General features: G+C 39.4%; 1 protein-coding gene and 2 long non-coding RNA genes across 3 annotated transcripts in view; 2 read left to right on the forward strand and 1 right to left on the reverse strand.

Annotated features, from left to right (window-relative positions):
- LOC117540925 (SLAM family member 9-like) overlaps positions 1–14,311 on the forward strand; it is a 133,938-nt gene that overhangs the window by 91,025 nt on the left and 28,602 nt on the right. The gene's annotated exons all lie outside the window — the stretch shown is intronic.
- On the forward strand, positions 11,521–12,757 carry LOC117540933. The gene is made up of 2 exons (XR_004568244.1): positions 11,521–11,589; positions 11,944–12,757. It is a non-coding gene; the product is annotated as an uncharacterized LOC117540933 (long non-coding RNA).
- Positions 11,901–13,461, reverse strand: LOC117540931. The gene is made up of 6 exons (XR_004568242.1): positions 13,427–13,461; positions 13,067–13,118; positions 12,934–12,967; positions 12,768–12,832; positions 12,295–12,366; positions 11,901–12,190 (listed from the first exon to the last, which is right to left on the reverse strand). It is a non-coding gene; the product is annotated as an uncharacterized LOC117540931 (long non-coding RNA).

Below are 14,311 nucleotides of genomic sequence, written 5' to 3' on the forward strand. Positions count from 1 at the left end.
GCTCACTCCTTTCCATATGCTCCATCTACTAGCACCCCCCCCCCGAGCTCCCGATTACTGAGGTCTCAAGGTTGGCAAGTATGACCGTGATGACAGCAGACACCATGATGATCAGACCCACAGAGAAAAGATTCAAAGAGGAAAAAGGTAGTTGGAGAAGAGGAATGACATAAAGACAAGAAGTAGACTGTAGAAGAGATGAAATCAGGGGGAAACAGGGGGAGAAATTGCAAAAAAATTATGTATAAGAGGAAACGTGAGGTGGAGAAGAAGGAAACGGGGGAAGGAGAAAGCGGGCCTAGTTTGGTCCGGCCCGCTTAAACCGTGCTACAGTGGAAAAGCGCCATAAGTGTGTTGCTGAACTTAGAGGAAAAATGCAGAAAAGTTAAATTAATTAAAATTAAAATTGTTAAAGCTCAAATGCATTGCACTGACTTTGTTGGAAAAAAACTGCATTCGCACTAATTATAGAAAGAAGTGGAGGCAAGTCACTCCACCTTAGCTGAAGTCACAAAGACTAACATTTGATTTCCCTGTCGCACAGAAACAAATCCATCCAAATAGCACCTGTCAGTTCATGTGACTTGATTACATTCCTTTCCAATTAGCCAGTTAGCAAACAACACCAAACAAACTCCAGATCAGGGACATGTTGCTCTGCTTCCCGTCTTATTACCTTTCCTCCATCAGGGACAGGAACTTAGTGAATGTAGGTAAATGAAAAACACTTAAGAGGACTCAATACAGGTAAATATAGCATCTCAACCAAGAATCCAGGCTAATTAAAATAGATGTTATCACTTGGGGACTTGTACTTGGTAATCGTCTCTCACCTGGGGGCCTGTCAAAGGGGACATTTGTCCCTCAAACATTATTCTTTTCAACAGGACAGCGGACCTTTTGCTTCTTTAGAGAATCACAGAGCTCAGAAAAAGGAGAAGAGATGCCTTTAAACAGAAACGCATGACATCTCTCTTTCTGTCTGTCTGTTACTGCTTTCACACTGAGCTGCAGTCGATACTCCAGCTGTGGTCAGAGAGGTGAGTTATCGAACAAAAACCTCTGTCAAAGTGAAATCCATCCACTGTCTCACCATGAATACAAACAACAAACATATTCTCACGTTCATAATGGGTCCATCCCAACGCTTTGTTGCTTAGATGGATCTCAAAGGAAAGACATACGGACCAAGTGAGTTTTATAGGTAACAGGAACTTCTTTTCTCTGATACATCAGGGTTAATACTATAACTGTGCATTCAGCTGGTTGCAATAACGATGAAAATGGCCGATACGAGCATTTAATTTAGCCTAGCTTTAAAAACATGCAGAGGAATGAGATTGCTCAGTTTCAGCAAGAATTGAAACTGAGCAATCTCATTCGTCTGCATGTTTTTAAAGCTAGGCTAAATGAAATGCTCGTTGATACTATGGGCACTTGTAAATGTCTATAACTATGTAAATATATCCTGTAAATATAATGTATGATGTCCTTTATTGTTTTATGTTTCATGTGGAACCTATATGCTGCAGGTCTCCCTTGAAAAATAGATCTATGATCTCAAGGGACCAATCTGATTAAATAAAGGTTTGAAATTAAATGAAATGAAGTTAAAGTCATAATAAAATTGTATAAGACAAGACAAGATATGACATTCTAGAATTAGAGTGATTGCATTAGGAGGATATATTAGTTCAGCTTCATGTTTATAATCATCTCTCTAAGTCGCTCCCAATGACACGTACAAACAATCATTCGGACAAGAAGTTCATGTAAAGTAATGAATGATTTTTTATTTATTTAAATCTGATGGTCTTTGCAGGATCACAGCATTGTTTACAGAGATGCAAAAATGAACTTTTAACATGTTAATAAACATCTGTTCTTGCATGCTTTGTTATTAGTTCACAGATCATAAAGTTAATTAAAGTGATAAGATCACAACATTTCTCAGTATCTCATTAAATGCATTATTATTAACTTTAACAAATCACAACACAAATAAATACATGAACAATAACCACACATCGAGTGATTGTCATTAATAAAGTTTAAGTTTTTCAGTTTACTAATATTAATAATCATAAACGTGCGACAACTCATCGACTAATTGCCTGAATTGGATTGGCAGCCCGTGATTCAACACAGTGTGTTACCTCTTCAGTTAGCAGTCCTTTGACTTAGTTTAACTCATATGTTTAAGTGGGTTGGAGATGATATTTATAAATGACTATTATCATTATTATAAGCAAGACAATAAATGGCAAAGATATGTAGAAAATAAACGTATTTAAGAAACGTTCATAACGAACGTAACGAGGGAGAAAATACGTTTCTAGCTAAACGTAATTGAGAATGCAGTTTAGTTCTGTGAACGTAATTTTTAGGAGACAGGGTTGGTTGGAGACATTTAACACAAACTTTTCAAATTTTAATTAAATGTATTTTATTTTTATTCAATGAAAAAACATATCTGAATTTAATGCCTGACTTTTTCAGACTTGGCAATTCAATTCTACAAAATAAAAGAGCACTTAAAAAGTTAATTTAGACAAATGTAATGTGGGAAAACCTGAACACCAGGGAAAGCCCAAACTGATAGATAATCGAGAGGGTGTAGAAGAAAAGGGTGAAGGAGGAAGGGTGGATAGAGGGAGAAGGATAAGGTGGATGAAGTAAGGATTCCAGTAGATGGAGGAAGGTTAGTCTTAGTCTTTCAGCACTGCCGCCCAGCTACGTTTTTTCTCCTCTCCGCTCTCCATTTTCTGCAGACCCACCTCTCCTGCCTCGGTCTGCTTTAAGTCGGAGACTTCTTCCAGTTCCTTCACCTTCTTCTCTCTGGTTTTGCAGCTCTTGTCTTTATTGGCCACCACTGCTGCCCAGCTACGTTTTGTCTCCTCTCCGCTTTCCATTTCCTGGAGGCCTGCCTCTCCGGCATCGGTCTGATTTAAGTCGGGGAACTCTTCTGGTTCTTTCTCCTCTTCCTCTGGGGCTTCACAGATCTGGTCTTTATTGGCCAGGTTGTCCTCTGTCGGTTTTACCTTCGCCATCGGTGTGAAGTTAATTTCCCAGCAATTGTGTGTCTCAACAACGAGGTCATTTATGGACTCCTCCTGTGGTTTGATCGATTCCTCATCCAAGCTAAGCTGTTTCTCAGCCTGGGCCTCAGGGAACGAGACGTCCAGTTTGATATCCTTGACTCTTTTCCTCTGTTGTTTTTTCTTCTTTCTGCTTTTCTCTTTCTGCGGCACGACCTCTGCTGCCTCGGTCTTCGGGAAGTCTGGGAACTCTTCTGGTTCTTTCTTCACATCCTCCACCTCTTGAGACTCAACCACTTCCTGTGTGGACTGTTCTTCCTCCTCCACCTCTGGAGTCTCAACCACGTCCCGTGTGGACTCATCCTCAGTGAACTTCTCCTCCTGATCTTCAATGATCTCGATCAAGGTGACTTCCTCTGCCTGGCTGTGATGTGTCTCAGCTAAGTCCTCAATGGATTCCTCCTCTGGATTCTTAATGTGATCCTCCATCTTTTGGACTTCTGTCACCATCACTGTCTCCGGGTTTTGTTGTTCCTCAGCCGGGCCCTGGGGTAACTTCTCCTCCAGGTTGTTTTCGACCTTGACTTCCTCCTCCAGGATTTCTTGCTTCACAGCCAGGACCTTTGTGCACATTTCCTCCAGATGTGACTTTTTGTCCTCAATCTTCTGGAAAGTATCCTTAATCAAGTTGCTTAGAGAAGCCCAGCTCTCTCTTTTCTCTGCCGTGTCTTTTCTAATCCTCTCTGCCAGGGACGTGTTATCTTTCCCAACGCTTTTAACGTTTCTCGCCTTTTTCTCTTCCAGGCTCTTTGAAGATTCCTCCTTCAGTGCATTGTATTTCTCCTGCCAGTTTGTGGACACTGAGAGACTGTGAGAGAGAGACTCCTTCTCCTGTTTCAGACCCATGATTTCAGAGTCCTTCTGGTGGATCACTTCCTGCCAGCCATTCTCAGCTCGCACAAATCCGGCATTGTTTTGCACCAGCAACTGGTTTGATTGTGTCAGACCCTTTATTACAGCTTCCCACTGCTGGATCCTGGTAATCACCATATTCTGGTGATAAGACCAACTCACCTCCCAGTGCTTGTTTTTCACTGCCAGGTCCATTGCGTACTTGTCCAGAAGTTCATATTTGAACTCCCAGTGTTTGATAATCTCTACAAGTTTAGCTCTGCTGAAGGTATTTGTGGCCTCTGTGGGGCTAATTATTCCAGCCATGGCACAGTTTGTTTTGACTTGAATTGTGCGTGGTTAGAATAATTGAAGTGTGTCTGTACGAAACCGTGTTTCTTTGTAGAAAACGGTAACGAGATGCCGCCAAAGCTGAATACTTGACGTGAATCATAAATATATTTGCAATTAAACAACATCTTCCATTTCTTTTCACACAATACGTCTCCTTGCAGTATCAATACTAATTCGGCTGACTTTTATATTTGATCCAATTTGTAGATAGGCTGTATTTACATCATAAAGGTGCACAGCTGATAGAAAGGGATTTTTTTTGTAGTTTTTAAAGATATTATTTACTACCTTTCCAACTCCTCCTGCAGTTGACTGTTACAGGTCTATACAGGTTCATGGTACAATGCATAAGCTTCAAATCGAGAGACTGAAACTGTATTTTCCTTTACTGTTCTGTTTTAATTTCACAATAAAGTTAATAGTCAAATTATGTTTGATATATTATAGGGCCGGGACTCGATTAAAAAAATTAATCTAATTAATTAGAGGCTTTGTAATTAATTAATCGAAATTAATCGCATTTTTAATCGCATATACATATTTGACCTAAGAACAGTGAGAAGCAATTTTTTTTCACATGGATTTTAGTATACCATTAGGCGCATTCACACCGCAGTACTTTTCCCACAAAGGTTCATGAGAATTTAGTTCATGAGAACTCTTTGAACCTGGGGGTGGATTAGGCAAATGAAGCCGCTGACGTCACTTCTTCTTCTTCTGCTTTGGGTTTACTGGCAGGCCGCAAACCACTTCACGGCGTATACTGCCGCCCAAAGTCCCCGGAGTTGGGGACTGGCTTCAGTAGAAGCTGCTGGGAGTCCCAGCAGCTTCTACTGAAGCCTTCCGAGTAAATCGCCAGAACGCCGACACCTCCTCATCTCCACCGCTCCCATGTTTTATTTTGTGTTGCCATAAGTTAGTCTCTCTGCGTTTCTGCGCTGGGCTAATGCTAATAATGCTAATGCGAGGATAATAAAATGGCGGCTTCACAAAACTTTTTGAGAGTTTTACGGGGCGTGGTTTGCAATCCGCCCAGCCATTCAGAAATATAGCTCTTTTCTCACAAGAGAGTCGTACGAAAGTCCCTGCTCTCTAGCAGCTCTCTGCTCTCTAGCAGGGACTTTCGTGGGGGTAAAAAGGTTCTCATGAACTAATTTTAGTACCGGCTCTTTTTGGTGTGAACGCGATAAAAGAGGCTAACGTCCACGCTAGCTTCCATGCTAGCTGCTATATGTTTTGCATTGAGGATACTTGAGGCTTGATGTGCTGCGGTGATATGCGAATTCCTTTTTGCATAATTTGCACACAACCGTGCTCTTATCGACGCTTCCATCCGTCCGTTTTTTAAAACAACATTTCCCACTGTTGTTCACTGTGGTTTGTTGTTGTCTGAAGTCATGAACGTTAGTTGGTGCTCCAGTATAATCGGTACGCCTGAAACTCATCCAGTGAGAAATGTTCCACAGTGCAAAAATAAGTGCGATTAAAATGCGTTAATTTTTTTAACGCGTTAATTTTTGTGTAATTAATTAATCTTAATTAACGCGTTAAAGTCCCGGCCCTAATTATTATGTTTTATTAACTACACAACTATTTCTTTTAACCCACACCGCCTAGTGGTTAAAGCACGTTATTGAATCTTGTTGTTGAATATGTTTTATTTGATGAAAACATTTAAATATTAAGAGTAGCCTACATACACAATATAAAATATCAAGAAGATACTGTAGTGATCTCTACAATAAAACAGTTTAGTGCAGGACGTCCAAAGATATTAACAGGAGGATGTGCAAAACAGACAAACTAATAAGGCTTTATTTAAACATTAAAGATTACTTTAAGTTAAGGTCTTCTTTTGAATAAGAAAAAAACGTTGGGGTTATCCACAGATAAATATGAAGTCTGACAAAGTACTTAACGTCCAATATATTGCATAGTTTATTTTGGCACTTGACAATCACCTTCCCTGAATTTGACTCAGGTGTAACTAAAGTCTGATTTAAGGGTTGTGTATATTTCACATCATTAATCAGAATCTGCAAAGTAACTAAAATAAATGTAGTGGAGTAAAAATACCAGGTTAACCTCTGAATTGTAGTGGAGTAGAACAAAGTAGTACATGCTGTAACAAAAACATTTCCCAACTTGGGATCAATAAAGTATATCTTATCTTAAGATGATCGATGGCTACTGCCATATTTGCAAAATGTTCCTCTGAACCTTGACAAGTGCATGTTTCAGGCTTATCAATTAACAACAGGAGGGGTCACAGACATAAGACCAGCTGTTAAATAAAGCTCTTCTGACCTTAGCTGTCATGTGGGTATATTAATTCACCCATTTATTAATTATATGTTTTAAATTTGATAACACCACTGTGTTTCAAATCCCCTAAACCTCCAGGGTGTACACAGTTTAATACTGGCAACTTCTAATTGTGGGAAATACGAAAACGTCTTATAAAGAGACGTGCCATAGAACATGTTGCGAAACACACACTAGACAGCAAGTGTGACCCCTAGGGAATCTACTGCAAGGGGGGCAAATAAAGTGGTTTCTATCACTAATCTTTTCTCTCTTCTTTTTCTAACGGATCCTTGTGCAATCAAGTGAGCTGTGTTCACTAATAAATCCAACACACTCTCACTCCCTAAGCGTCCAGGAGCGACGTTTGGTCAGTGTCCGTGGCGTCCAGTTGTGACGCTCCTAGGCTCCTTCAGCGTCATAAAGGGACGCAAATAGCTTTCAACTGATTGCAATGTATTCCCATCTGCGGCGGGATTTGACGCTCATGGAAGCACGGCATTCGTTTGTGTCGGCTGCCCTTAAAGGCAATGTGAGCGTCCATTCCCATTGGATAACGGAGAATTGTACACCCGGAAGTAAGTATTCCTCTTACTGTCGATTGATTTTACAGTGATATATGCACTACTCATCGACTAAAAAACACCAGATTATCCTTGTTAATTACACAACATTGATTGGTTTAAATTGTTTGCGGAGTAAAGGATGGCAGAAGACACTACACTACCCAGAATCCCCAGCTATCGTTTGGACTACACCATGTGCTCTGTTTGAAAAACCCCGTTTTTTTTCACCATTCATTCCAATGGCTGGCGTCTATGTCACGTGATCTTCAAATTTCTCCCTGCAGAAAAAGAAAACATGGCCGAACTTCGTTTTATTCTCGGTGTAAAATGCCTATTTTAAAGTTAGTTTGGCCATTAAAATGCGTTTTGATGTCATTTGATGCGAGAAATATGAGTTGTTATTTCAGATTATGTGTGCAGTGGATGTACATGATCTTTAGTTTACTAGTTATTACGAAGATTACTTCAGGAAATCGCGACGTTTTCATTGTTACCAAGGTGGTTGCTAGGGACGCTGCTATCGATATTATTTCTGTTATGTTGTGTAACTGTTTAATGGTGTTATCTTTATTGCTACCCCCTTCCCCGTCAATGTATAGTGTTGGTCCACAGCGCAAATGTATTAGTTTAACAAAATCCGCATCTAAAGATAGCCTACGTTATTTTCCCCTGTGCAATTCCAGTCTCACATCTCACAGCACATCGTCATTAACAAATACCGGAAACAGGCCGAAAACATTTAAAAAAATAATAATAATACTTTATTCTGAGTGCGCTTGCTTTTCTCTTTGAAAGTCATCACATAACGGCATTGTAATACACGGTTCGGCTGCTTTAAATATGACATATCTGCCGTAGTTCTGTATTTATAGAGCCCTGATGAGAAGACTTCTAGACAAACATGAGGAACTGAAAACGTGACGTGGATCATAAATATATCAGCCATTAAACAACATCTTACATTTCTTTTCACACAATACGTCTCCTTGCAGTATCAACACTAATTCGGCTGACTTTTATATTTGATCCAATTGGTAGATAGGCTGTATTTACACCATAACGGTGCACAGCTGATATAAAGGGACACCTAGTGGTTAAAGCATGTTATTGAATTTCATTATTTTTATTATTAGATATTAATAGGATCCCTATAAAGTATATTCATTACTCGTTATTTTCTACTAATAGTTAATTAAAGACTGTATATAATGACTATTTTGCACATCCCTTTCAAGATTTCAAGATTTTCTAAGGTTTATTGACATATCATATTCACGAACGGTGTAGTTATGCAATGAATGAAAAACTTGGCTCGCAGGTTCCTCAATAGTGCATTACAAGACATCTATCAATATTTGTGCATACCTCCAGCAATGTTAACTATGTTGAAGCACTTATTTGAACTGATATTATACATAATGTATTATACTCTTATAAGATGTAGATATTTCATCTCCGGCCTTGTCAGGTATTGAACAATCAATAAATAAAGAACACAGAATTGTTAAATATAAAACACAGAATTTGTGTGATTATACTAAATGATTTACAAATAAACACCACTGCATATTTACAACTGTTATATATGCTGATGTAACGCAAATGTTCCAACTTGGGATCAATAAAGTATATCTTATCTTAAGCTGATCGATGGCTACTGCCATATTTGCAAAATTTGCCTCTGAACCTTAACAAGTGCATGTTTCAGGCTTATCAATTAACAACAGGGGTCACAAACATAAGACCAGCTGTTAAATAAAGCTATTCTGACCTTAGCTGGCATGTGTGTATATATATTAATGCTGCCCATTATGGGCACAAGCAATTTTCTCCCATTTATTAATTATATGTTTTAAATTTGAGTGTTTCCTATCCCCTAAACCTCCAGGGATGTACACAGTTTAATACTGGCAACTTCTTATTATGGGAAATACGAAAACGTCTTTTAAAACTACAACTCTAGAGACGTGCCATAGATAGAGAACATGTTGCGAAACAGAATAGCCAGCATGTGTAGTTCTCGGGACGGGGTGGGGGAGGGGGGGGACGCGGTGGACCCGTTCAAATCCAGTTTTGGACAGTCTGCCGTGGTTCCATCCCATTTCAAGTGCTGTTCGAGAATTGGCGTAACCCTCGGAGCACACTCTCCAATCACAGAGCTTGAGGACTATCACGGGGTTTGTCAAACAGAGCACATGGTGTAGTCCAAAAGATAGCTGGGGATTCTGGGTAGTGTAGTGTCTTCTGCTATCCTTTACTCCGAAAAAATATTTGTTTCTCCGAATCGAAGGGGAAAAATACAAAATCATTGCACACAATTTAAACCAGGGGTGCCCAACCTTTTTTGAACCGAGAGCTACTTTTAAAGTTGCCAGTCTGCCGAGATCTACCAGTCCAAATAGAGAGACGTAGCCATTACTGACAGCCTACTACCAGGTACATACACACTTCTACTTGTATAAAACTGACCTTTGTACGATTACTACCTCATAAAATACTGCAGATCCTTTATCTTACCTCTTTCTAATCTACACACATACAAGTATTTAACTGAAGTTACACAGCAGTGTTGTTGATACAGAGTTGGAGTTTATTCACACGTCACATACTACAGTGGGTAATGTTTTCAAGAAACATTGAACAGTGCTGCCACATGACACAGGAAAAAAGAAAAGACTCTGAACCCTTTCTTTGCCATTATATAAAAATAGTGTTGCTACAAAAGTATAAATTAGGCTTACTAATAAGACAACTCAGATCTGAAGCTACACAGGAATCTGCTGCCAAAGTGCAATAAAAAAGACACAATTAATAGAATCAAACCCTTTTTTGTTGCATTTTAGTAGAGTATAAAAAGAAATGCCTTTAAAATAGGATGCAAGCAACAGTTTCTTAAAGGAATGGTATGCTCATGACACTCATTTTTTTTTTTTTATCATCCGATAAAACAGACCAGTCTCTGCCAGTCTCTCTCTTTTTTTTTTTTTTTAATCCGATGACATTATCAGTGATTTTAAACTGATTAATTACCGAAATAACATCAACACTGTGGGCGGCGCCATTTTACCGGACGTGACGTAATCCATGCGTTTGGTTTCGAGGAAACGTTGATGTTCATGTTATTTACTGTAGTTACTCTCTTCAAATATGCCTCATTGTATCGCGAAACATTGCCACAATTCTGATAGGAACAATCCACGGAATGCTCGGTTCCATCTGTTGCCAAAAGGTAAGCGTAGGAAGTACGTTCGGAGGCAGTGGCTAGCGAAATGTGGCCGGCCCGAACCGAAAGATCCACAGGTGCATGTATGCAGCGAACATTTCAAGTTTCCGGACGACTACTCTGAGAGTATGATAAAACATAACATGGGATTTATTGAACAACCATTACTTAATGGGGATGCTACGGTGGCCGGCAGGTGCAAACGCGGAACAACGGCCCAAAACGCATACATAAGCAGGAAACACCTGCAAATAATGAAATGAAAAACAAACAAACCCTGAAAACAAATACAACAGAAAAACGCTGCATTTACAGAAATGTTGCAAACTAAATACAACACACAAACCCCGAAAACAAACGCAACAAAAAAACGCTGTAAATACCAAAATGATATGCAAAGTCCAAAGCACGTACAAATCCCAAAACACATACAAAAAAAACATTCCGGAAGTGCTCCAGGCCTCTAGGGGGCGCGCTACGTGGAACAGATTGATGTCTGACCAGACATAGAGAGAACGAACAAGAGTGATGGAAATCGAGAGTAAAGAAACTTCATTTAAGTGGAGAAAGATATAAGAAGGTACGTTTTGTTTTAATACATAGAGCGTCATATTTATATAGCTAGCGTTAGCGTGCCTAACTACTACACCAGCTGAGGAGAGGAGAGCTTCACGTGAAGAGAAGATAAAGTGAGGGAAGAACATTTTTAAAAGAGATGACAAATCAAGTGCAGGCAAATAACACGGGCCATAGTGAGTACCGCGGAAAAAGGACATTTGAATTCTTAGCAGTTTGTTTATATGTATATATTTGTGTATAGATGTTGCAACTATACAGAGCTTTAGCAATTACCTGTAACTATGGTCATGCTAATAAAGCTATTGAATTGAGAGAGATGTGACAACATGTGAAGAGGGACAAAGTAATGACAGGAGAGTAGTGTGCATTAGACATGCTCAAGAACAAATATAGAGACATTCAAGGAGAGAGAGAGAACACAGATTCAACGGTAAACATGATGTATCTTTCTATTTATTTAGCTAACCACTATTTAGACTATGTGTTTTTGATTAACTTGATTAAATGGATTTACTACATCAATGTATGTCTTTTCAGGCCGCCATGTTTTGTCCTTTCTGTGGCCAGCATCTGGGGACAGTTCAAGTGTTCTGTGGCAAACATGTACAGTTTTTGGCAGAAGTTGAACACAACAGTAAGTTCACTTTTTTTATTGTATCTGTTTCAAATGCAAGAAATAAGGATTCAACACACTACTCTGTTTAGAATACGAATTGGCAGATGCATACACTAGTTATCAGCATGAAGGACACATTTTTTCATTGTCTGTTTATGTGAAATATGTAGAAGCCATCATTAAATTGTAGACCAATGCATGATTAAATACACAAAACAGCTTATATTATACATTCATAATTGTGTATTAGTTATATCTTTATAGAGAACATTATATATTTAGAATCAGATTTTGAGACAGTGAGCGGCTGGGAAAGTCACAAAACAGTTGGGGCACAAACAGTTGCTGACGTGATGTTTTCTTCATTCTCAGGCATTCCATAAGGAGGGTCAGGAACTCACGCTTGGGACCACCATTGTCCCCTCCATCCTCAGTGTGTCCCTCATCATCAGTGAACTTAACTGACATCTCATGAGAGGGATCGAATGAGGCACCTTTGAAGCCGCGGATTGCTCCATCGCACACACTGGCTCTATTAATATTGAACCTGCTGCAAGATGTATTTGTTATTTTTGCAGAGAGTTCTGCAACAATGTGTGCCGCAGTCAGGTATTCTGTGCTGGGAAAGACAAAGTGATGTATTGTAATATTAAATGATGAAGCTAGTAATAAGATTTACAGAATAGAATAGAAAAATTAAGTGGTAATAGTAACAATTAATACCTTTGCTCCATTGTGTCTTCTGGCTCAGACTGGCTATCAATAATGATAAGTGCATACACAGTTGTGTAGTTGCTGCAGTGAGAAGACAGTTGAATAATTACTTTCAAATACCTAATATATGCATGACAGTCATATTTACAAAAGGATGTCGATCCTCTTCCTGTTTTTTCAATACATTGGGTTCTAAACTGACAACAGCACTTTTGTCATACTCCTGCACAATCCTTGTAAACATTTGAAATGGATGCAACAAAAAATATCTGATCTTTGAAAAATATTTGTGGGTGTTTTTTGTATTGTCTTCACTAAGATGTCAGATGTTGTGGGTGTCATTTGGAAATGTATAAAAGTATAATTGTTCTGCTTCCTGGCAATGTTACCCACTGTGATTGGAGGCTATACAAACAAACAAATGTAAAATAAAGATACACAGCAAACAACTGTGTCATGATGCAACTGTCAACCTTGTTTACCTATAGAAGTGGTTCTGACCCGGGGCAGACTGGACCTCTTCCTGGAATGGGGTTGGTGCTCCATCCTATTTTTACCCAGGAAATAAGTGCACACAAAGGTATTTATTGATTTCATGTTCACAAATTAAAACCTACATGGTATAATTACATTTGTAATTAGTCTTACCCGATCAGACGCTGGTTGTGGGTGCCTGAGAGGTCTGATAAAGGTTAACAACAAATATATTCAAACTACTGTACTGTTAAAACATTCTGCTTCTTGTGGCACAAAATAATATGTTGACAATGTTTTATTTTACCCTGCAAACTGTTGTCCATTCGTGGAGTGCTCCCTTTTGGAATGTCCCACACCTGCATACAACACACAAATGACTGACTGAAATACAAATAAATTCACTTTAATTAAGAATAAATGCCACGATAAATCCAAACTGACCAAGGTACATTATATTGTTGACCGTCCTTTAACTCTCACATTAGGATTTACATTGAAGCACAATAAACCAACTCCTCTCTGCACCTATAATATATCTATATGATGTCAAGAGTTACATTTAGGTGCACAGACAGTGCTGTCTCTTGACTTGCAAGCTCTTTCACCAAACAAGCTAACGCTAGCTGGGTAAATATGACGCTCTTTGTATCAAAACAAAACTTACCTTTTTATATATCGTCTTTTTCCACTTCGATCAACTTCGTTTCCTCCGGCTTCAATTTGCAGCACTCTTGTTCGTTCAATCTGTTCCACGTAGCGCGCCCCCTAGAGGCCTGGAACACTTCCAGAATGTTTTTCTTTTGTATGTGTTTTGGGATTTGTATGTGCTTTGGACTTTGCATGTCGTTTTGGTATTTGCAGCGTCAGCATTTTGTTGCGTTTGTTTTCGGGGTTTGTGTGTTGTATTTAGTTTGCATCATTTCTGGAAATGCAGCGTTTTTTGGTTGTATTTGTTTTCAGGATTTGTTTGTTTTTCATTTCAGGATTTGTAGCTGTTTCCTGCTAATGTATTTGTTTTTGGCCGTTGTTCCGCGTTTGCACCTGCCGGCCACCGTAGGATGCAGTACCATCGGTCTTTCTGGTGTCATCACCGACCAGGACACCAGTTCGGCCAGTTGATAAATCGCCCTCTGCAAGTGTGAAGCGACGGAGGACCAGAAGTAGTGCTCGGAGTAAGAATAAGGTATGTTATGGCGCATTTCCATTGCAGCGGGTAGCCCCGTTTAAACGTCCTTTATCGTCCAGGCCAGGCCAGGCCAGTTTTTGGTGACCTTTCCATATAGCGTAGTACCGGTGTTGCAGTATAACGTGAGTCATGACAACTGGCGACATTCTATTATTTTCGTCATAGGAATCCGGGGCGTGTACATTGAGGACCCATTGTTGACTTACCATGTCGATCGCCTCGTTTGTCGTTTACGTTCATCTTTTGCTATATCTGCCTTCCTAAGATCACTTTGATGCACATTCAGTACTCGTATGTGAGGTTGTGGGTGAGAGGTGGATATTGTGACGCTTACAGGGAGGTATCGAACATTACAAAGTAGGT

The sequence above is a fragment of the Gymnodraco acuticeps genome, unplaced genomic scaffold (assembly GCF_902827175.1).
Source record: "Gymnodraco acuticeps unplaced genomic scaffold, fGymAcu1.1, whole genome shotgun sequence".
Classification (NCBI taxonomy): domain Eukaryota; kingdom Metazoa; phylum Chordata; class Actinopteri; order Perciformes; family Bathydraconidae; genus Gymnodraco; species Gymnodraco acuticeps.